Raw genomic sequence first — 24613 nt, 5'->3', positions numbered from 1 at the left:
TTAATCAAAAGTATTATATTATAGAGCACCAATTTCCAAACTACCCATTTGTAATAAACTTGATATTAAATCACAAGTTACACACTGGCAATCAATCAATCAATTGAGGACAAAAAAAATAAATAACAAAAATAAAAAAAATAAATAAAAATAAAATCCAATCCAAAAAAAGGTCGGTGCACAAAAAGTAAAAATGGAGAAAACATAGGCCACGTTCACACAGCAGAATATGGTTGTCAGTCCAATGGTGGAGCTAGGAGGTGGCGTGGCCACCTTGGACCGAAGCCTGGCCACTCCATTGGCCACCCCACTTGCAACTGCCATTTTGGCACAATTTAGTTTTTTAGAGGTGGAACCGTCTCTGTACAATCACAACACACAGGATACTTAACATGTGTGAACATTAAGGTCACCGCACCTCTTTGAAACAGGTGTTACTGCATGCACTCCCCTCTGTTTTTGTATCTATGCGCTTCCGCTTTCTACACCAACAACCACCATCCCATTTGAGTGCTTAATACGGTTGCGTTCACACACAGGTCGGTTATTTATGAGTGTGACAACCGCATTCTATAACCAAATTGACACTGGCAAATTTTCAGGACATAAGATAATAATAATTAAATAGGCCTATTTTTTTATATACAGAAACTATAAATATAAGAGAGTTACATTTTAAAATTAGTTTTGACACACTTCTAGTTTAAGCCACGCCCACATCCAGTTCTATCCGATACAGAGAATTTTGTCATAGTAACAGATACAGATAATGGCTTTGCTGCACACCCCTAGAAGTTACAGTAAAATTTTTACTATGAGACCAGGTTACCAAAATCAATTCACAACAAAATATGTTCCTCCAAAATGGTTATCTATTCCAGGTCGTAGATCATATTCCAGTACCACGGTCCTTTTAGGAATATAAGGAGTAAATGTTTAACAATGGTTGGCCCACAGGCCCCAAACAGGTTTCCTCCAGCCTTTTATTTCACATCTCTCCCTCAGCTTTTCTACCTTCAGGTAAGTTACCTAATTAAAAGTCCCCTGCACTTCCTTAAGTGTCAAGGATTCATTAAAAAAAAAGCAATATTTCATTTACAAACCCCTCCCATCACCAAATCTCCAATGATCGCATTTTCCAGAAATTACAGTGATTTTAATAATTTTGCTTCACTGATGTGTATATATGTACCTCACATTTCCAAATGTGTGGCACAATGCTTATTGTCACACATTTATACTAACTCATCTGCAGAAAATACAAGCTGGTCTCCAGCATACTGTTTGCTTCTTTTCGATTGTTGGTCCAAGTTCTGGTTCTGGTGTGCTGGGGTCCCCAGACTGTTGATGTTTTGCTGGTGAGAAACATGACTTATGTGCTGGACTACTGAATTTCAGCCTGGACTAGCAAAGAAATTCAGTAGTTTTCAGCAGATTCTGGGACAAGGTTTTATGAGAAGTCTGACTAACGGCGGCCGATTTTCCCAGAAGTCATTCAGAGACTTTTTAGTATAACCACATTTTACAATAAGGAGAGCAAGCCCTGCCTTAGGCTCACACTTCAGCTGTAAGCCAGGGTGGTTTAAAAAAAGGATATGTGTGTGTGTCTGTGTTATAGTTATGGAGCTTACCTCTGCTCTCTCTTTGAGTGGTAAGCCCTGCTCTTCTCTGGCCATTTGATGAATAAATGCTCTGAGAGTCCCAAAGCTGGTGGCTTCTCTGTTTTATCAGCTGAGAGAAGCACATTAATGTAAACATCACTGAAATGCTCACAGCTGTACCTAAAAAAATGCAGCTCTGTACACCTAAAAAGGGATTAACATGCATTATAACATGAATAAAACAAAGGCAGTAAATCAAAGGATGGAACATATAGAAGATTCACAGAGACACCAATAAAAAAACTACACAGCTTAAAGCTTTCCCATAATACAAGACATCTATCTTTAATGTCTGACAAAGAAACAAATGGGTATCAATTCATCAAAATATATGCCAAACTAATCAAACTGCTTGCTCCAATGAGGAAATATTATTGTCTTATTCGCAAGCACATCATGTAGTAAATTCATTCCTGAATCCTGAATATTAGTTCCAGACTAGAGTGGAGTGAAGCTCCATAAATTGCTGAGTGTAAAACATTCTTATGCCGTCACTAAAATAACAGTCTCAGTTTTTTGTTTTTTCGTTTTTTTTTTAAATTCTGACAGAGTTCATCAGTTCATCTGCTTATTTTGTCTCTGCGCTGTCAGTTCACTGAAATAGTGCTCACAGACAGACCGATATATGCACATACAAGCACACACTGAGGAATCTTTGTACAAACAAAAGACATTTAAAACTTTTTACAAATATTTTCTGGCCTCTGCAGACTCTAAGAAACAGTAATTATCCTAAAATATAGAAACAAAGGAAAGGAAGACAAGGTTAAGAGGATTTTTTTTTAAACTAAAAAAAACAAAAAACAAAAACAAAAACAAAAAAACATACATAAATACGCAATGTCAGCCAAATCCTCCACATCACCCATTCCTGAGAGCAGAAAATATATCGTGTGCGTGGGCTTTACAAGGTGTGTACGATATAGAGAAAATGTATAAAGAAGAAAATATTATATATATATATATATATATATATATATATATATATATATATATATATATATAAAATCACCTTCAAATCTCCACCCACATCTTCACATAAAGAACAGTATATTTATGATATATCCAAAAACAATGGGTTTTATTTACTTTTACACATATCACAATAATAATATATTTCCTGTCTGTTTTTACTTATATCATATCCATAATTAAATTTTGATTGTCAGACGTCAGATGGTTTTTGCACTGATTGCCTACCTATATAGACCTTAATCAGGGTAGATGCCATATTAAAAATGTTGGTGATTAAAAAAATTCGGCTGTGAGGGACAGTACAGACATATGTTGAATTGGTTTTATTGTCTTCATGGAATATGTCCCGAAAAATGAAAATGTCATTATTTACTCACCTTCATTTGTACCAAACTTATATGACTTTTTTCTTGTGATATGCAGAAGACAAGAGTAAAACTTTTAATGAATGTTACAGTCTGTCATTTCAATACTATGGCAGTTGATATGGACTCACTTTAAAGCTTAAAAAAGGACTCCTAAAAGTAGTCCACGTCACCATAATAATTCATATATTCACAATAATCCACGTATAATAATTCAGATATATTACATTATTGTGGCAGACAAGTAAAGCATTGATCAGACAATAGAAAAAGTGTCTTTTCGAGGCAATAAATTGTTAGTTTCCAAATCACTGTACATAAGCCTTTCATTGGCCTACAGACCACAGCAATCTATTTTTCCACTGAATTCGTTAATTGATCCGAGGTAGGCTTATTATAAGGGCTTTTCTTAAACTTTTCTAAATACAGCATTTATAAGTGCTGTGTCAAGTTGAAACAAAACCAACAAAAACATGTCTCGAGACCCCTGCATTCCAAGTTCTATCTGGAAGACTCGCAGACTTGAGTGAAATTTAAGATTAAATTTCTTTGATGAATATAAAACAGAAATGTAATGTCTCTCTTTGGTGTAAGCCCCGTCTGTTGGTCCGAAGAAGTCGTACTCCGAACCGTCATATCCTGCCAGAGATAGGAGGCAGGGGCGAGGAGCCTACCCCCGTGCAGGGCGGGACTCGACTGGTGGTGGTGGAGTGGTGGAGGTTGCCATGTTAGAATGATGAAATAGCAATGTGATAGATTGTGAGCAAACTTATAAAGCAATGGCTTACATGTGATTGGCTAGGAGTTACCTAGCAAATGGTGCGATGATGTACGGCTGCTAGTCTTCCCGCTAGAACTACGCTGCGTTTACATTTCCATCAGTCTGTGTTTGAATGCAAGAACGCGTCCTCATCTTGTGCTGTCCTCTTTTGGTAAGTGTGGTTTAGTTGCGAGTGACTGTACAGCTGGAGTTGTGCTTACTGCCTGCTGCTGCCTGGTACCTGCAAAAACATGAAAGTGGTACTTCCAGCTTCCTCACTATGGCATGATTAATTGCAATGATTTTTTTAAAGCATTATTATTTACTATGATTAATCACACACTGAACGCATTAAATTGACAGCCCTACTTGGAATATGATGCATGAGATGCATGGGCTACTTTTATGATATTTTTTGGGTACTTTTTAAAGCTTTAAAGTGAGGCACTACCCAATGCAAGTTTGTTCTGCATAAGATAGAAAATCATACAAGTTTGGAATGACAAGAGGGTGAGTGAATGACAGAATTTTCATTTTTAAGTGAACTATTTCTGTAAAATTCTAGATCATGTCTAATAATAACTTTATTCCTTTATTTTTATAACTTTATTTTTTCCACTGTAAAAAAAAAAAAAATAATAATAATAACCCAATTAAGGTCTAGATTCCAGAATCCCTTAGCTGTTTATTTCCAAGTTTACACAATTGTTACAACAAGGTATGAATGTACAGAGCAGTGAGCCTAAAGTTGAATCCACTGTAAGTCTTACATCACTTTTTACCCAGTCAGAACTGATATCTGGCTCTCGCCCCCACGCCATTTCTCCATCAAAGACCAAAGCAACATTAGCAACCGCTGCTGAGAAAATGACAAGAGCCGGCCCTCGCCATGACTGCAGTGCTTAATCACCATCACCCAGAGCTTAGGACCTTTGTAAGGGATTCAATCTCTCTCTCTTACAGGGGCCGAGTGGCACCTCCCTGACCCAGAGAAACCCTCTCAGTCCTGGGGTGCTTCAAACTCATGAAACCCCTGCTACTGTGATTTCTTCTGGCTCTTAAGCTGGGAAAGCACATCGATAAAAGTGTCTCGGCACACACTTGGGCTCCTGTTGACAGTATTGATCCGGAACGCGAGGGGGGGATGTGTGGACGGATTTTGCTATTGGATTTTAAGGCAGGTGAGGAGAGTACTGAAAGGGTTCTTGCGTTCTTCGGAAATATTAGATACAGGGCCACAGGGAGCTGCAGCATGGCACTGTGGGTGTCAAAAATGATGATGAGAGTTAAGGAAAAAGCAAGAGGAAGGATGTCATTGGGTTTAACCTCCAAAAACTGTATGCAAGTTTAAGACTGTGGAAAGCTGTGTTTGCTTTGAAGGGTTTTGAGGAGAGTTTGAGCTGTCAGAGCACAAAAAGGCCAATGAGTTACATATTAGTGTTGTGGTAAAAATCATAACATTGAAAATGAAACAAAAAAATGTCTAAGTTTATCTGAAAACTGTTTAACAGCACATTTAGGGTGTAGATCAGCTGGATACATACAGTAGAGTCATGATTTAGAAGTGGCATTAAGCAGTTGCATTGAAATGGAAGAAGAGAAAAATATTAAGACTGTAATGTTTAATAAGGATGAGTCATCACATGACTCTCTCCAATAAAATAATTTCTAATTTCTTTCAGACAAGCTCATAGCACACAAAATACAATAATTACAGTGATCTCTGATTTGACAAGTGTTCTAGTGATCAAATAAATTCCTGCATAGAAGATTAAAAGTAGCCATTTAATCGATTCCATCTACACATTTTGCCATGTGTGCTGTTTTGCCTGACATCAACAGCACATCACAATGCTTCTTTAAACCTGATCTAGGATCAGTTCCCAACAAGCCTAACCTTGATCCCAGACAGATCCATAACCATTATAAGAAAACCTGAGGAGCAGGTCTCAGATCAGTGCAAAAGGGCAACATCTAACAAACACCTATCAAGGTTTGTGGGAAATAATGGGTTTTCTTCTGGCAGCAGAGAGAGAGAGAGGTCATAGAAAGGACAGATGAGGGACAGCAGAGCTCCCCTCTTCCCATTTTCCAGCTTTGTCACGGTCCCTCTCTCTTAACTCATGATCCTGTTTGAGTCAGGGGCTAATCCTCCACTGCCCCAAGGACACAGAAGATTCCAAAAATCATAAACTCCACTCTCCTGCTGCACACACTCATACTCAAATTTATTATTTGAGTCTGTGTGTTTTTGTGTGACCGTGAATGGAGTGTAAAACCATCAGATATTTCTATCTAAACTTATTTTCAAGGGTCTTATGAAAACAGAGTCATATTCGACAGGCACAGAAAAAACTGCCAAAAAAGTCAGGAATATATCATTTACAACTTCCTTACACCTGTAGATAAAACTTTTTTTTATGTTAACAAGGTGTCCTGGGGTGAAAAGTTGAGAGCTGTGTTGTACAAGATAATCTTAGCATTACACATTTACACTATTAAATGCACTGCTCATTTTTGTCTGGTGTTGTTACACTGTAACCTGCAATTGTAACCACAAGGATCAATTTCTACTTCGTCTAACCCATAAAAATAACCTTTGTCAGTGCAACCTATATGTTCTCATAATATATAATAGAATAATATTATATTTTTACATGACTGCTTCAATCAAACCATTTTTTAAAAAAATGTTTCCACATAAAGCACATGAATCAACATTTATCATGTTTCTGCAGGCATTTGTTAAACAAACCTTTATATCATGTAATGTAGGAACTTTTACTAATTTATCAATATTGTTTGATAAAAGTGAATGTTTATCACTTACTTTGTATTTCTCCCTGGGTGCTGACATGTTTGTGTGACATCACACACCTGCATCTCGTTGAAATCAGAGTTGAAAATGAGTTTCCAAGTTGGAATTCCAACTTCAAGTGGCATTCCATTGCATTTTCCTAGTAGGAAGTTGGAAAAAACAACTTTCTGAGTTGAATGGAATGCAGCATAACACAAGCAAGAGGTTAGATATACTGATGTCCAACCTGCACAGTAGTCACAGTATTTGATTTGGGTGCTGATCAATGATTTGAGTTGAGAGTAATAGAAGCTGTTTGAATATTCTTTACATTTCAGCTTTTGTGTTTCACAGAAGAAAGGTTTGGCAGATTTTCATTTTTGAGCGAACTATTCCTTTAAGGTTTCACTTTTTCATTTTCACAGACTCTGTTTTCTCAGTCTGTTCAGTAGCTGCAGACTGTTTGTGACTGAGGAATTTTACAATGAACAAAGCAAACAGTATTTACAACAATCTGTCGCCATTATTCCAAGGAGTCATGTTACATGCAATGAAAGACAAAATGGCTCCCGGTTTAATAGAGCATCCTAATTAGAAACCTCCTTTGCACTGACCTTTCTGAAATGACCAGGGAGGAACAAAGCAGTGATTATATGAGGTTTCCATAACGTTTAAATCAGCAGGCTTCCGATGAAAAACAGAGAAATACAACACAGAAGTTGATTATAACAAGCAGTTTTCTTTATCGACCATGAGAAATATGTAATAGTTTTAGAGCAGATGGGAAATTAATTAAGAGGATTATGTCTCAGTTAATAAAGCCTAAGTCACTTTGTACGTTTTTTGCTTGGAATTTGAATAAATGAATTAACACATTTATGAATAAAAATACTGTAAATGCCACGCAGATACATGATGTTCAGACTAAATCTAAAAAAAAAAAACAATAACCAAAACAAGACCACACGCAGTGCTGGATTGACAATATCAAATAAAACTGTAGAGTTATTAATAAAGCAAGCAAACAACAGATATAGATCTACAGCAAGAGACTCTCAAACAGTGTCCATGTTGGTAAAACACATTACAGCCCTTTACAATTACACAGAGAACAAAGTTTTCCCTGGCTGCCCTTCTCTCCTCCTCTCCATCTTTAACCCCCTCCCTCATTTTCTAGTGGCTCATTGACTTTGGAGGCACAAACTCATTAAACTGCTGCCATTGCACTGACTCAGCTTCTATGATATAGGTAGGGTTTGCTTCATTACCTTTCTCTCTAATTATTGATCTTTTTATTTATTTATTTTTTATTTTTTTGAAGGAGCTGTTCACACCCACCCACACACACACACACGCACGCACGCACGCACACACACTCACAAATGGAAAATAAGAAAATAAATCCTTTATTGACAATAATTCTTAATATACAAGGTAGAAATTATGCCTGATGTTAGAAGAGATTGCTATGATTTGATGGATTTGGAGATCTAGGTTTGTGTGAGTGTGTTATCTGAGAGGTGACTGAGGTTCTGGCCTATGCCATCATTGCAATGACACTAATTTTGAGTTTATTAATTTAGCCTGACTTTGCAGAAGGCCAATATACTTCTGTTTAGCACATCATTTATGTTGATTCTGTATATTACTTTTTTATATAGAAATGTACTACTTTCTTTACATTCATTTGGTAATGCTTTACAAAAATGTTTCCTTTCTTAAAGGGATAGTTCACCCAAAAATGAAAATTCTCTCATTATTTACTCACCCTCATGATATCCCAGGTGTGTATGACTTTCTTTCTTCACCAAAACACATTTGAAGAAAAATAGAAAACATTATTTTCTCAGTAGGTCCTTAAAATGCAAGTGAATGGCGATTTCTCTTTTGAAGGTACAAAAATAACAGACAGTCAGCATAAACGTCATCGATACGACACCAGCTGTTAAATTAAAACATGTCTTCTAAAGCGATATGATCACTTTGCGATATGAAGTACTTTTAACCATAATCCAACGCTTCAGGAGAGGGTGGAGTCCAAGCGGTTTCTCGTGTGATGTGTTCGCGTTGCCATGGATACCGAGGTAATCTCACGTTCTCCACTCGGTTGAGACATCCAGGATAAGCACACAAATGCACCATTGTGAGTAAAGAAACAGATAATAACAGGTCTAAACCAAAATCAACCAAGCTACTATACATCATTCCTCATTCTCTTTTGTAAACAGCACTGCTCTTCTGGCTGTGACGCACGTGCATCAATTCTTGTGTGTTTCAAATGCCAATGCAATTACGTCACATGTGCGTACCGCTGCCGACCAAAAGCATGATTTAGAGTTTAAAAAAGTACTTAAATATGTAACGTTTTCGCACCAAAAGGGATCGTGTCACTTTAGAAGATATTAATTTAACAGCTGGTGTCATGTGGATGAAATTTATGCTGACTGTCTGTGATTTTTGGACCTTCAAAAGAGAAATCGCCATTCACTTGCATTTTAAGGAACTACTGAGCTAAGAAATTTTTCTGTTTTTCTTCAAATGTGTTCTGGTGAAAAAGAAAGTCATACACACATCTGGGATATACGGGTGAGTAAATAATGAGAGAACTTTCATTTTTGGGTGAATTATCCCTTTAAGGGATTATAAAGCGGTTAATTAATGATGACCAAGTCATTTACAAATGCATTATAAATCATTGATATGCATCTGGATAAAAAGGGTGACTTTCATTGAATACTTGCCAAATACTGAGCATTTCAATGTTATAAATGTTCAATAAATATACCTATTCTAACTTCTATTAATCAAAAACATAAAATGCCTTAATTCATGATTTATGTCACAATGCAGCAAAAAATATATTGTTATAATGATTAAAAGGAGGGATTATTTAATTTTGCTACAGTCCGCTTTGTGTTATATTATTAACTAATTCTGATTTCAAAAGAATGGTGCTACTCCGTGTGGTGTCCCAACTTACCTAGTTCTAGTTACCTAAAGTCCTTTGCAAAAACAGTTTTCAGGTCTTCATGCTTATTCACAAAAAAATATAATATTAAATAATAAATAATAATAATAATAATAAAGCCTAAGGGCCATTAAATCATACAGAACTTTATGTACTGTACATAGGTTTCTAATGTTTGTAGCTCCTTAATTCTTCACATGTGTCCACTTTACATTAAGGTATGGGTTGCTAAATTTGAATAAGTTTTAAGCATTTATAACATGAGATAAAATGGCTCACTATTTTGCAAGTATTGCATGACAGTAACCCTTTTCATTCATGTTGTTATAACCACAGAAGCAGTAAATTAGTATTCTGTGCATACAAAATCTGAGCTTTTACAAAGATGTAGCTACGATTATTCAATTAACTAATTTCTTACCATCATCACATTCCTCTTTCTCTTAATTCCCCTGCAATGCCTCTTGTCTGGTAGAAGAGTTAAAGGAATAGTTCACCCAAAAATGAAAATTTGCTTATAATTTATTCACCCTCAGGCCATCCAAGATGTATGAGTTTCTTTCTTCATCGAAACATAATTTAAGACTTTTAGGATTTCATTTCAGGCCTCCTCCTCTAAACAATGCAAGTGAATGTACTCCATTTTTTGATGGTCCAAAATGCATATTTAGGGTGCATCAAAATAATCCACACGACTCCAGTCGACAAATAAAATTCTTCTGAACGCAAACGATTGATTATTTTGAGAAACAAAACAATACTTATATACTTTATAACTATAAATGTACGCTTCCGTACATCTCTGTAACGTGCGCTCATGAGAGGGATGACGTAAGTTCGTTGGTAAGGTCACGCGTCACGTGGAGGAAGAGTCAGGAAGCGCATCATTGTTTACATTGTTTTTTTTGTTTTTTTTTTTATTAATATTTGGAAATTATATATTATTTTATTTTATATTGTTTTGAAATAGTTTTGGACTGTTTTGGTTTGTGAACGGCGCTTGGTCTGTGCGAGTTTCTCTTGTAAACAATGACATGCTTCCTGACTCCTCCTCCACGTGACGCAAATTATCAGCAAATTTTCATTTTTGGGTGAACTATTCCTTTAACTTGACAACATTGTTGATTGACTTTGAATATCAGACAAAAATGTCATATTTCCTGATGAAGAGAAAGATCTGGGAACAATATAACCTGGATCTAAAACTTTATGTTTAGCATTTAGTTACGTTTCTTAACTGATTAACAGCACATTTAAGAGTATACCAGCTGGATGCTGTACAGTCATCATGAGTCACACATGATCCCATCAGTTACTTTCAGTCTAGATCATAGGAAATGGCTAACGCTATAACTGTGTATGGAATCTGAATCGTGTCCCTTGAGCTACTAAGCAATTCTTCGCTTCTCCAAGTCCACCATAAGTTGTTCTTTTGATCTCAGACAAAGGAATAGCTTTAGGTTGACCAAGAGATTCTGATGAAGCCTGCAGTGTGTCCCTATAGCCTGAGGATGAACCGAGGATGTCTCTTACACTGTGAGAAGGGTATAGGGCTCACAATTAGATCCATCCCTTCTGATTAACACCTTCATTATATACTTCAAAGGTCTCCTTTGTATGAGACATCCAAGGCATTTTGCACGCTTGATCTCAGTGTCTTGCATGCTGATGACCTGACGTTTAATTAAAAGGTCCTTAATGAGTTTACGGATCACTGAGGCTCAGTATTTACCCTATATTGTCGTGTTTGAGGGCGAGACAGCTACCGCTGAGTCTGCTTGGCAATGCTGAAGGTGACCGCTGCAAGATGTCTACAACTTCCTGTAAAAGCTGTCATCACTTTAACCAGCGGTTGTAAGGCAGCCAGAGAATCCACGCTGGCGGCTCTAGATTTTTTGAGCTTCATGAGACAAATTTCTTTTGAAAGGGCCTTATTATAGTCAGTGTGGTGTTGCATCCAAACTCAAGATGCTGTTCAAAGACATTGGAGGTGACTATATTATTTGCTCTCATTTAAAGATATGGTACACCATTTGCTGTTTTCAAGCTTCATAGAACAGTCTTGTTAAATGCCAAAAAGGTTATTTGCTGTAATGGAAAAATGGATGGATAGATGCTTTATCAGGAGATTACATAAACACACACTTATAGTTTGAGAGTATGAAAGTGGATTTTGACAGTGTCTGTCTCATCCCTCCCAGAGAGAGAACAGCATGGCGTTAAAAGCTTACAATCAATGCAGGCTCTGATCTCTGGTTTTATCATAAGTTATATACTAAAAATGACTCACAGATCAATGTCTCATGTCACACAGTGGAAATCCGATTTTCAAGCTTTAATCCCTAAGTGAAGAATGGTACTGTGTAACCCCGCTTTATTCCCATAAAGAAACTTGGTGGAGAGAAAAATAGAGAAGAGATGCAGAATATGTTTGTTAGAGTGTGGATTTTAGGGGGGCAGAACATGTGTGTGTGTGCGTGTGTTCGATCCTGAGCACCTCAGATCCTGAGCACCTTATGCATGTTGATTGGAACACCCTTCACATATCATACTCAAAACTACTTCATGGTTCATTACCATAAGAAGGGACCTTTCTCCTCTCTGTATTTATATGGGTCACTGAAGTCTTGCCAGGGTGACCAGTGAGATTATATTCAAAGACAGGTCATTGAAGGCTAGTGTCTGTGCTCTTTTGAGTGCATTGGGCCTGACTTCAGACCTTATTGAAGGACTTCATCAAATTTAAACAGTTTCCTAATGCTGATTGAGTTTTCATTACATGTCCCTCACGTTGTCAGTCTCACTGAGGATGGGTTAAGATAGTAAGAGAGAGAGAGAGAGAGAGAGATCGCACTACAGATCTCCTGTTTGTGTGGCTTTCAAATTATCTTTTTAATAAAAAACATATAAAAGAATTAAACTAAATAAAAAGATTTAATATGATGAATCAACTTGACTTTATTAGGTAACATCAACAAAAGTAATGTTATTAAAGTATAAAAAGAGCCTTAAGGTAATAATTGCATGTTACCACTTTTTCAATATATGAAACTGTTTTATACATTGTAAAAAGTGGTAACATTAAATTAAACATTACAATTTTATGTTTCATGCTTAATAGTTAACTTTTTGTTAAGGTTGTGCTACAAATTAAATTTACAAATCCAAGTCTAACATACACAATGAGCAGGAACATTTCACCTTGCACTTCCCATTTTCCATTTGTGTCCTTGTGAACGAGAACACTGTTAAAACACTGCACCTGCTCTTTTAAAAAAGTAGTTAGTATGCTTGCGCTCTCACCTTTTCTTGAACAGAGTTACCTCAGACTTTGCAAATAGCAGTATTTCTGACATATGTTGGCACTGCCTTCTGTTTTAATTAGAATTTAACAGTTCGTTTAAATTAGGGTTGTTTTGTCAAAGTTGTCCCACACTTCAAAAGTGAAATCTTATGAGGACGTGCATCAGTAGCTAAAACTTCGATCACAAAAAAAATTTGATGAATTAGGGTGCAATTCAACACTAAATGTAAAGTAAAATTCATGTTTTTCCATACACATGAATTTCTTTTATCAGCAGAACACAAAAAGAGATATTGTAAAGGATGTTCTGTTCACTGATTTAAATACACATAAATATAACAATAACAATAAGACTCATTAGTTCTAGTGTCATGACATCATGACATTTGGTCACATGCCTTGCCATATTTGATTTGTGCACTGTATACATGAGTTGATCAATGATTTAATTTGATTTAAGAGTGAATGACAACTTAAAATTCAGTCTGTTCACAAAGTGATTGTATGTCTTCAGGGGTCTTGGAATATGATGCAAGAGTCGCAATGACTACTTTTATGACACCTTTTGGGTGCTTTTTAAGCAACATTTGGAATATTGAATAAAAAATACCTCTAGAATGTTAAGGGAAAAAAAAGAAAAAAATTGATTAAAGAGCAACTGTTATGGTTTTTAAACGTGCCTAATTTTGTTTTAAAGGTCTCATACAATAGATTTACATGCATCCAAGGTCGAAAAACACTTTAATTTGCTCATAATTTAAATTGCAGCATTACCTTTTTTTCCCAGTGTCAAAAACTACTCCTTCAATGATCCGTTCTAAAGGATTCATTCTAAACTCCTCCTTTCAGAGAGCGTACTCTGCTCTGATTGGTCAGATGTCCCAGTCTGTTGTGACTGGTCTACCGCAGAGTTTGTAGTGTTTGAGGGCGGGACAAAGCTGTTCGCGAGCAGCCAATGAAGACCAGAGGTGGGTTTTTTGTTACCAAATTATGTAGGTTAGTACAGGAATTAAGTCTGGTATTACTAACGAATCGTTTCAGGTGTTCAGAATCGGTTCTTTCTTTTGGAAGTCAATTACTCCATTTGTCGTGTACTTTGATTTTTTAAACTTTGCACACTTTTTTACATTCACAAACAGCTATATAACACACTACATGAAAGGTAACATTTGAAAAACCATAATAGGTGTGTCACGTTTATGTGTTTTGTACATGTTTTTTCATGTCTTTTATTTTTAAGTTTAGTTCCTGTCCCTGTCATGTCATGTGATTTCCTGTTTCCTCATGTGACCTTGTCATGTGTTTCCCCTGTTCATGTGTCTTGTTTTCATTGGTTCATTGTTTGATTACTTTGTTATCAGTTCTAGTTTGTCATTGGTTTACGTTTATTAGTCTTGTTATATTGTTTATAGGTCTGTCTGTTCATTGGTTGTCTTGTTACCCATATCTGTGTATTTAAGCCCTCATGTTTGCCATTGTCTCTCGTCAGGTATTGTTAATGTAACTTTGTTGTTTTGGCCAAGCCAAGCCAAGCCAAGCCAAGCCAAGCCAAGCCAAGCCAGTTAAGTTTATGTTTAGTCAAGTTTATATTCAAGTTCATGTTTATGTTTCACATTTGTAGTCAGGGTTTTTTGGATTTCACAGTAATAAATTAAACTGCACTTGGGTTCATCACTCCTACATCATCGTCTCTTCGTCTGCCTGTTTCCAGCAACGTTACAAGGTGCTGTTTAAATAACTATTGACTGGCAGCTGATATAACAGTTTTACAACACATCATATTGCCATTACATTTTCTATAGCATCAGTTTTCCAAATGTACAACTAATTTGCACTTGGGTTACATTACAAAATTAAGGCACTGCCATGAACAGATGAATAATTTATTTAATATGGAATTAAAAATTTTCTCCAGCCTTTAAAACCATAGAGTTGTTCGTCTGCTATACTACATTGAGAGTCATCTGCATGCACTGTAAATGTCACAGCGATAGTAATAATTAAACAGCCAGAGCACAATTTATGAAAGCCATTAAAGAGGAAAATACTGAAACTGTTACATGCTATGTAAAATGCCTGACACAGCAGATGGTATGTAAAGTTAGCTCAAATCAAATTAAATTAAATCACACAGAAAAAAAGGCTCCACTTGCATTGAATGCTGTATAACAGATGTAAATTTGTCTTCCATATACCACTCGACTCCTACTCAAATTCGCATTCATTTTGGGCTGTAATGTTAAATAAATGGTCCAGGGAGGAGGCAGTTAAGGAGGGTAATTCAACATGTCTCTCAAATATACATGACATGAGGGAACCTCTAACATTTAATTCTTGCATGTGTTATTATAATTGTGTTGAAGCTCTTTCAGGCAGGGTTTAGTGCCTGTGGAGTTCTGTAAGCAGTTTTATTTTTTTATAATTATTTTTTTCTCCCCTTGAATATTCAGGGTTCGATACAAGTTAAGCTCAATCGACAGCATTTGTGGCATAATGATGATTACCACAAAATATAATTTTGACCCGTCTTTTCTTTTCTTTGTGAAAAGCAGAAACCAAGATTACAGTGAGGCACTTACAATGGAAGTGAAAGGGGCAAATTTTGGAGGCTTGAAATCAAGGGTGTCAAACGTGCGGCCCAATGTGGCCCACAGGATGATCTGAGAAAAAAAAAAAAAACTTAAAAACATTCAAGTTGATTTAGCCAATTACAACGGTATGATGATGGGGTTTTTTTTAGCTACAGCAGGGCAGATAAACATCTTAATTTGCGGTGTTGCATGGATGTTATAACCTGTCTTGCATCATAGGTGGAAATTTTTTAATTACACACGACATTCAGCACTCGCAGATTCACGCCTATCAGCGAATGTCCCAATTTAAAGTAAAAAACAGTTTCTTTGCTTTAATGTTCAGTTTTAGACAGTTTATTTAAGCTAAAGCTATCCATCCTAGGCAAGGGTGTAAAGTAACGAATTACAAATACTCTCATAACTGTAATTAAGTAGATTTTCCCAGAAATTGTCCTTTTTTTAAGTAGTTTTAAAATAGGATTCTTTTACTTGAGTACATTTAAAGGGCTGTAACTGCACTTTTACTGAGCTATTTTCCCACCATCTGTGTTCGCTACTTCCCTGTCCTGATTTAGTTTTTATCCATTTGGCTACAGAGAGTTTTGTGACTCCCTTCAAATCAAAACATGCATTAAAAAGTTGAAGGGCAGCTGACCAGTTGAGTGGCGCCAAACTCCAAATAATCATAGATGTGGAGGATTCCTCAAGCAGCAGTACAATACCTGAACATCCACGGTTGAACCTGAAAGGGCTTTTCGCAATGAAGAAGGCCAGTTTTATCGTGTCATGTGAGTTTAGCTTGCGCAAGCCAGTCGAGACATCAGCATTAATTCTACCTCTAATTTTAAGAAACATATTGAGGTAAATTTCAGATTTCTGCTTACTAGATAATGTGTATCTATAATGCCTGTAAATTAGCTATATGTCACTGAGATTATTGGGCTGCTGTGAAAGATTTAAACAATGTTAGCTAGGTTATAGGGCTGGGGGATAAAACAATCTTAATATTTATCGGAATCTAGACCAGGGGTGCTCGAATAGTTCACCCAAAAACAAAACTTCTCTCATTATTTACATACCCACTTACCCATACTTATGCCATCCCAAAATTTGAATGACTGTCTTTCTTCAGCAGAACACAAATGAAGATTTTTAGAAGATAGAGCTTTGTCAGGTCCTTATAATGCAAGTACACGGGTGCCAGCACTTTGACGGTCCAAAAGTCACATTTACGCAGCATAAAAGTAATCCACACGACTCCAGTCGATCAATGAATGTCTTCTGAAGCAAATCATTAGGTTTAGAAACAAGTCAATAATGAAAACGTTTAAAATTTTAAATCGCCACTTCCATCCAGGGCTCTGATGCTGTTTTAGTAATTTAAGCAGTATGGAGTTTATTCTGGACATACAGTGTTTCCTGCTCTGCTGATCCGTTTTTATCCACTGCTGAATCTCCAGCATCACAAATTAAGAAATGTTATTTTACCCAAGTGTTGATGTTGCAGTTAGAATGAGGCCATGAAAAAACACCAAAACAGCATGCCTTTCTATTGCATTGTGTTTGCTGCACTCAAAACCAATGAATGAATCTTATGAGCTGGTACTTTCAATTAATTTCTCCAAACGACTCGCCAACTCACAAGTTATTGGCTTGCATCAGTCTGACGAATCCTTCACTGAATGAACTCAATGAAACACAGAAGCTAAATTATGTGTGATTCAATTACTAAACCACAATTCTTTGCGCATGACAAAATGAAACAAAAACTGTTTTGTGTACAAAATTTGTTAAACTTAATTCAGTCATAACACTTGTTGGTCAAATGACAAGTTAATATAGACAATTTTTGTAATAAATGGTTTTATAATTTTAGTACATGATTTTATATACCCTCACCGGCCACTTTATTTGGTCCACCTGTACATCTACATATCCATGCAATTATCTAATCAGCCAATCATGTGTCAGCAGTGTAATGTATAAAATCATGCAGATATGGGTCAGGAGCTTCAGTTAATGTACACATTAACCATCAGAATGGGTAAAAATGTAATTTCAGTGATTTAGACCATGGTATGATTGTTGGTGCCAGATGGGCTGGTTTGAGTATTTCTGTAACTGCTGATCTCCTGGGGTTTTCATGCACAACAGTCTCTAGAATGTAAAGAGAATGGTGCGAAAAACAAGAAACATCCAGCGAGCGGCAGTTCTGTGGGTGAAAACGGTTTGTTAATGACAGAGGTCAGAGGACAATGGCCTGACTGGTCCAAGCTGACAGGACGGTGACAGTAACCCAAATAAACACACATTACAACAGTTATATGCAGAAAAGTATTTCTGAACATACAACACATCGAACATTGAGGCGGATGAGCTACAGCAACAGAAGACCCCTCCGGGTACCACTACTGTCAGATTAAAACAGGAAACTGAGGCTGCAGTGGGCAAAGGCTCAACAAAACTGGACACTAGATGATTGGAAAAACATCGCCTGGTTTGACAAATCTGGATTTCTGCTGAGGTACACAAATGGTAGGCACACTGCAGCCTCAGTTTTCTGTCCTTAACTGACAGAAGTGGAACCCAACATGGTCTTCTGCTGTTGTAGCCCATCCACTTCAAGGTTCAACATGTTGTGCATTCTGAGATGCTATTCTGCTCGCTACAATTGTACCGAGGGGTTATCTGAGTTACTGTAGCCTTTCTGTCCGCTCGAACCAGTCTGGCCATTCTCCGTTGACCTCTCTCTTCAACAAGGTGTTTTTGTCCACAGAACTGCCGCTCACTGGTGGTTTTTTGTTTTTCGCACTCTAGAGACTGTTGTGTGTGAAAATCCCAGGAGATCAGCAGTTACAGAAATACTCAAACCAGCCCATCTGGCACCAACAATCATGCCATGGTCTAAATCACTGATGTAGGGCCTTGGCCCACTTAAAATGGCAGCAGAGACCGCATGGCCCTTTGTTCTATGGTCAAAAGGAGAGACATTGAACTCAGTTTCCCAAGATCCTTCACAAATTCACAACTGGATGCGAAGTCCCGCCCATGGACCCAGGCTTAAACGCCATTGGTCGAGTGGCCTACGACCGATGACGTCATCTCGTCAACAAAACCCGCGGACAGATGAATTTCGCTCTCTCTGTGCTAAGCTCTGCCTGGCTCTAAAGGGACATCTGTACTGTGCACGTACTGAAGGAGTTTTCCCTCCGTTTGGACTGAGAACAAAGAGACCACGTTTTTCTAACCTCGCCATTTGGCCACGGTAGAGTAAGATTAACTTAGCTTTGTTCAAGTCTTATAGTATACTTATATCAACCGGTTCAGTTTCACTGTGAAGCAACAGTGAATTTATTTTGAAAAACGGAAAGGCGACCAGTTTCCCTTCTCCCTCTTTTTCATTCAACGTTGACTATCTGCATTCTTCCCCACCGCTGGATCCGAAGAATAAAGCAGAGACGCGTCTTTCCGCTGACGAGCGTAAGACAAGGAACCATCCAGACCATTTCTCCTGACCGCTCAATGCAACAGGAATTCCAACGGACAAACCTACTGAAATCACACAGGATTTCCCAAGTAAGGCTTGATATCTGGGCAGATTTCGTTTAGAAACTGTGATTTTCCTTGTGAATCTAAATCGTATTTTTGATTCTAAATGCTGATGTTTTGAATATATATATATTTGTATGTTAAACTCTGCTCGCTGTTTCAAGTGGGGATATTTGTTTTAGTTTCTTTTGGGGTTACGTTTGTTTTGTTGAGTGATTTGAACTAGTAATTCAGTCCCGCTGTTACGAGCGGTTACCCTTAACTAAACTGCATGCATTTTTCCTCGCTCCTGCTCGCTCTCACTCTCTCGCTTTCTTTCTCTCATTGATATTCATTGAGTGAGCGGCGCCTCAGTTCGTGTTCGACTCAGGCTGGTGAACCAAATTCTCCCGCCTGTTTCGTCAGTTCCTTTGTGTGTCCGCTCATTTCCATTCGCACATGGGATCAGCTCCATTTTGGACTTAACCCTCCATTCTGAACCTGATCCTCCATTTTTTGATTCCTTTGTTACCACACCTGGACACACACACACACACACACACTATCATATAGCTCCACTGTTATCTTAGGATATCATTGATTTTATTTTTGGATTATATTCAGATAGTATTGGCTGTGTTCACTGGCTGGCCGCCAAATTCTTCCGCCTGTTCCGTCAGTCCCTTAGTGTGTCCGCTCATTTCCACCCGCACGTGGTATTAGCTCCATTTTGGATTTAACCCTCCATTTTGAACCTGATCCTCCATTTTGATTCCTTTGTTACCACACCAGGACACACGCACACACACACTAGCATATAGCTCCACTGTTAGCTTAGGATATCATTGATTTTAACTGGATTATATTCGGATAGTATTGGCTGTGTTCACTACTGCTTGTTTATAATAAATCTTGTTATATTATAAGTACTCCTGTTTGTTTTTGTTTGAATGTTGTGTTGAAGCCAACCTCTGCCACGTGAAGAACTCCCAAGTTACCTCAGAGTACTATTATGTTGTTGGTATTAGAAACTAACTGTAACTAGATTACTGTTGGATTTGTGTATCAAAATAATTGAACTAGGTTTCCCCTTTGATTATTTTGATTAACAATTAAGATACTCAACCTACAGGGTAGATTTTATTCTATGAAACTCAGTCAGTAACTTGCTATCATTTTTCTCTTTTCAAAGAGTGGTGCCCCGAGAATAGAGTTTAATGAATTAAATTCTATTTAATTACTATTTAGCTATTTGATTATTCCATAATTAATAACAATTAATTATTGATCATTTCTGGAGAATAGTTTGTTAAATTCTATTTAGTTATTTAATTGATATTTGATTATTCCATAATTAATAACAATTAATTATCGATTATTTCTGATAGTAAAACTGATTTAAACAACCAGTAGCACCTACACTGAGATCACATTTTTACCCATTCTGATGGTTGATGTGAACATTAACTGAAGCTCCTGACCCATATCTGCGTGATTTTATACCTTAGACTACTGCCACACGATTGGCTGATTAGATAATCGCATGAATAAGTATAGATGTACAGGTGTCCTTAATAAAGTGGCCGGTGAGTGTATATATACATATACCTGTGTATATATATATATATATATATATATATATATATATATATATATATATATATATATATATATATATATACAGTTGGGGTACTCAAGTTCGTACTCGGACTCAAGTCCGAGTCACGAGTCCAATTTTAATGGACTTGGACTTGTCACTGACTCAGATGCATTTTTACTAGGACTTGACTCGGACTCGAACCTTTGGGACTCTGGATATTTTTTCCGAGTCCAGCCGAGTCCATGGTATTTGATTTGTGATGCAATGAACTAAATAAATAAATAAAAATAACCAAACAGAAATAAATGGACACTCTGTCTGCAAGCAGTCGTAGCACCCCCTGATGTCATAGATGTAGCCAGAGTTTGTTTCACCAGGCTGAGCAAACACACCTGCAGAGCATCACACCCAGTCAACCAATACCCTTGAATGGTACTACGGAGACTGCTGTATAACATCGATTACCGAGGTGGCTGACTCGATGAACACATAAAGACAGGTATGTAGCCAATGTACTAGAAACTACAAGGCAGTTTCACGTGACACGGGACCTGTCAATTGGTAAAATCGCACACGGCATTTGTGCAGCCAAGACGGTGTTCATATAGTGGTTTCATCGTGGTTAAGAAATTAATTAAGTCATGTCACACACATCATGTCTCTCACAGTTTACTAAAACAACATATCAAAATAAAAATTCTGAAAAAATATTAATATTGGGCTATTAAGTCTTTTTAGGCATAATGTATCCACACATGTAGACATCTGTAGTCTCTTGTGGTCCACACAGTGTTGTCACCTTAATCTGGTCCTTGAACTGTAACTATTTAAATAGTTTGAAAAAAACTGTTATTGCTAAAGCAGACTGCAACTCTGAAAAACAGATAAACAGCACCTGTTTATTGTTTTTCTATAAAAGCATTGACGAGCTGCTTAAAATATGTTATTTTATAGTTTTTTCCACAATAATATGCACAATTAAATATAAAGTTATTTTGGGCAGCGAAATGTTTGTTTATAATTTAATTATAGATTGGGTAACCAGACGTCCCAGTTTATTACACGGGACAGTCCCGGTTTTTGGTAGGGTCACTGAGTTTTGCTTCTTAAATGAAATCTACTCGTCCTTCTCGCTATTCTCTTTGGTATCATTTGCAGAGAAGAAAATAAATTTTGTTGCGTCACACGTTGATTTTTGACGATACATTCATTCTAGTCTTCAGCAAATCAGCTGAAATGTATCTGGTTACCATGGCAATCACGTCATGCACTTCATCCTGTCAGTCATGTAACTTCTCAGCCAGTGCTAATTACTACTGTGTTGACTCATTTTCACAAACCAGTCAGCAGATAGAGACAAAAAATAAAAGATATCTCAGTATATATTATTTCTTTAGATAGGGATCATTTTAGATAAAAGTAAACTAAAATGAAAGGACAAATTGAAAATGAAGTAGAAATAAAAAAAAAAAAAAACTAAATTAAAATTCAAAACAATAATAACTCTGGTTATTAATGACCAACGCAGTTTTCACTTGCTTTATTCTATGTTTGAGTGGAGGGAAAAAAGCAACAAATAACTGAAATGTCAGCAGAACACAATAAGAAGTATGTTGAAGGACAGATTTGCCTTCAGACACCTAAAAGCATACACTTAAAAAAAAAAAATCCTGTTGTTTAAAAAAACCTGGCAACTTTACAGAACAACCTGTAAATTTTACAGTTTAAAACTTTTGTAATTTACATGACCACACTGACACTATTTCAAAAAAAAAAAAAAAAAAAAAAAAAAACCTTCACCTTGTGAAATTGTAAAAATCTGCTTTTTACAAGGTATTGTTAATCACTGTAAAAATAACAGAAGATCACATGATGACATGAAGTTCACCAATAGTGGCTCTTCCAGGAGCAATGATCAATAAACATGTAAAAATCTTGAAATTTATATAGTGCAGTAAACATTAACTGCATTAAATATAAAACAGAACACCCCAATGTATTTGTAACGTAGGGAGGAGGTCACGGGAGGCTGGATCTAGGTGCAGCAAAACTTTCTTCAATAAAATAAACAAAGTACAGGATAACTGGTAAAACACAGGAGCAAAAGAAACATCCACATGGAGAAAACACAGGAAATACACAGGAGGTCAAAATACATATTCAACAACTGACGAAGGTTATATAGACATCAGGGCAATATATATACAGGGATAAACGAGGTAAATTACACACAGGTGAGAACAATAGGGAACAGCTGGAAGTGATCAGGACAGGGGATTATGGGAAGTGTAGTCCAGGGGAAACAGATGGCAGGGGCAAAACACAAGGCAAACAACAGTGAATCGTGACAGTACTGTATGTAACTGATATAAAAAATAATAAGAAACATAACTATTCCCATAAAATATAATGAAATATGATGGATCATGCAGGGAATTGTGGGAATGCCAAATTATTGTTTTTTTACTGTAATTTTAACAATAATTTACTGATAAAAGTACATGTACTCCTGTATTATACAGGAAAATCATACTTTTTACATCTTAAAAAATTTATTTTTACAATATTTTATTATAAAAACTACTGTATTGTCTTTTCAAATATATTAAAAAATGTGACTGTATATTTTACAGTTAATACTCGTTAATCAATTAACGTTTTTTTTTTTTTCTGTTGCATTTTTACAGTCTTTAATCATTAAAATTTTTTACAGTGTATGATTTAATTCTGAAACCACTTTAAAGTTTGTTCAGCAGGGTAGGGTTGCACCAGCTGTGCGTAAGTTCTCACGTAAGTTAGGACATAAAGTTCACACTAAGGGCTTAGTAACTACTAGTTAGTTTGTAACTAAGTCAGTGCTTAATTTGGTTGCACAACCTGTTCTTAGGCAAGATTTAACTAGTAGGTCGTAAGCTCTCTGTGAAGTAATCCATAGTTGCATAATATGACATTTACCTGTATTGATCCAATAAGCAGCCTTCAAATTTGTACACAGAAGTGTTAAAAAGCTGTGAACTTCAATATGATGTTCAAACCTTGTTTGCTCACGTAACTGTCAGCTGTAATAAATTATATCCCCATTAAAATACGATACGTAATAAAAGTAGATTTCATGAATAGTATATTTGCCCTGTGTACATAATATATAGGAACTGTATGTAAAATAAATAAGGGGTGATAAATAAGTACTAATACAACAGGCTGGAAAAATAGACTTTTATTCATTTTTATATCCTGTATATATTTTGAATGTGTTGAAACTTGACATCGGGCGACGCATTCTGAAAACTGCACCGTTAGAACGGTTTCATGCTGAAGAGTCGCTTAAAAGTACGTTTTTTTCTCTCTCGTAAATGTAAACGGGTGTAAATGTCAACATCATACTGTATGTCGAAATGATTGATGCCTGTCACGCAAAACATGAGCTCATTGATGTCATAAAATATCAGTCTGCTTTTTCATTCCAACCGTTACTCCTGATCGGAGGCTTCCATAAATATTTAGGTTATATTTAGGGTTACGTTCTACCTAAGTTTAATGGTGCATTGCTCAAATATTTAGTAGTGTGTAAATTGTGACTTAGTGCCCATTTATGCCACAACTAGGCTAAGTTGTAACTTACTAATCATACTAATCGTAAAACTAATCATAAAATATAGAGGTGTTTTTGTTACATTTATATTGACAGTTGTGTTTTCTTAGTTGTGAAAGTTAAAATTAGCTTGAAATACTGATGTTGAGTTTACGGTTACAATTTGAATTCAGATTCATGAACAGATTCATTCGGACTCGACTGGGACTCGGCCTGTTATGGACTCGGTCTTGAGTCCGACTCGGCCCCTTTTGGACTCGGACTCGCCTCGGACTCGACCGTTTAAAGACTCTGACTTGACACGGACTCGACTAAGGTGGACTCGAACCCAACACTAAAATATATATATATATTATATATATATTATGCCACAAATGCTGTAGATTAAGCTTAACTTATTGAAGCCGAACTATTCCTTAAAAATGTGCAGCCTATTGAGAAGCATAAGTAGCTTTTTTAAATACTGTAGCATCTAAATATAGATTTGCTG

Source organism: Myxocyprinus asiaticus, chromosome 8 (genome assembly GCF_019703515.2).
Source record: "Myxocyprinus asiaticus isolate MX2 ecotype Aquarium Trade chromosome 8, UBuf_Myxa_2, whole genome shotgun sequence".
In the NCBI taxonomy this organism is placed as follows: Eukaryota; Metazoa; Chordata; class Actinopteri; order Cypriniformes; family Catostomidae; genus Myxocyprinus; species Myxocyprinus asiaticus.
This window is presented reverse-complemented; position numbering follows the sequence as displayed.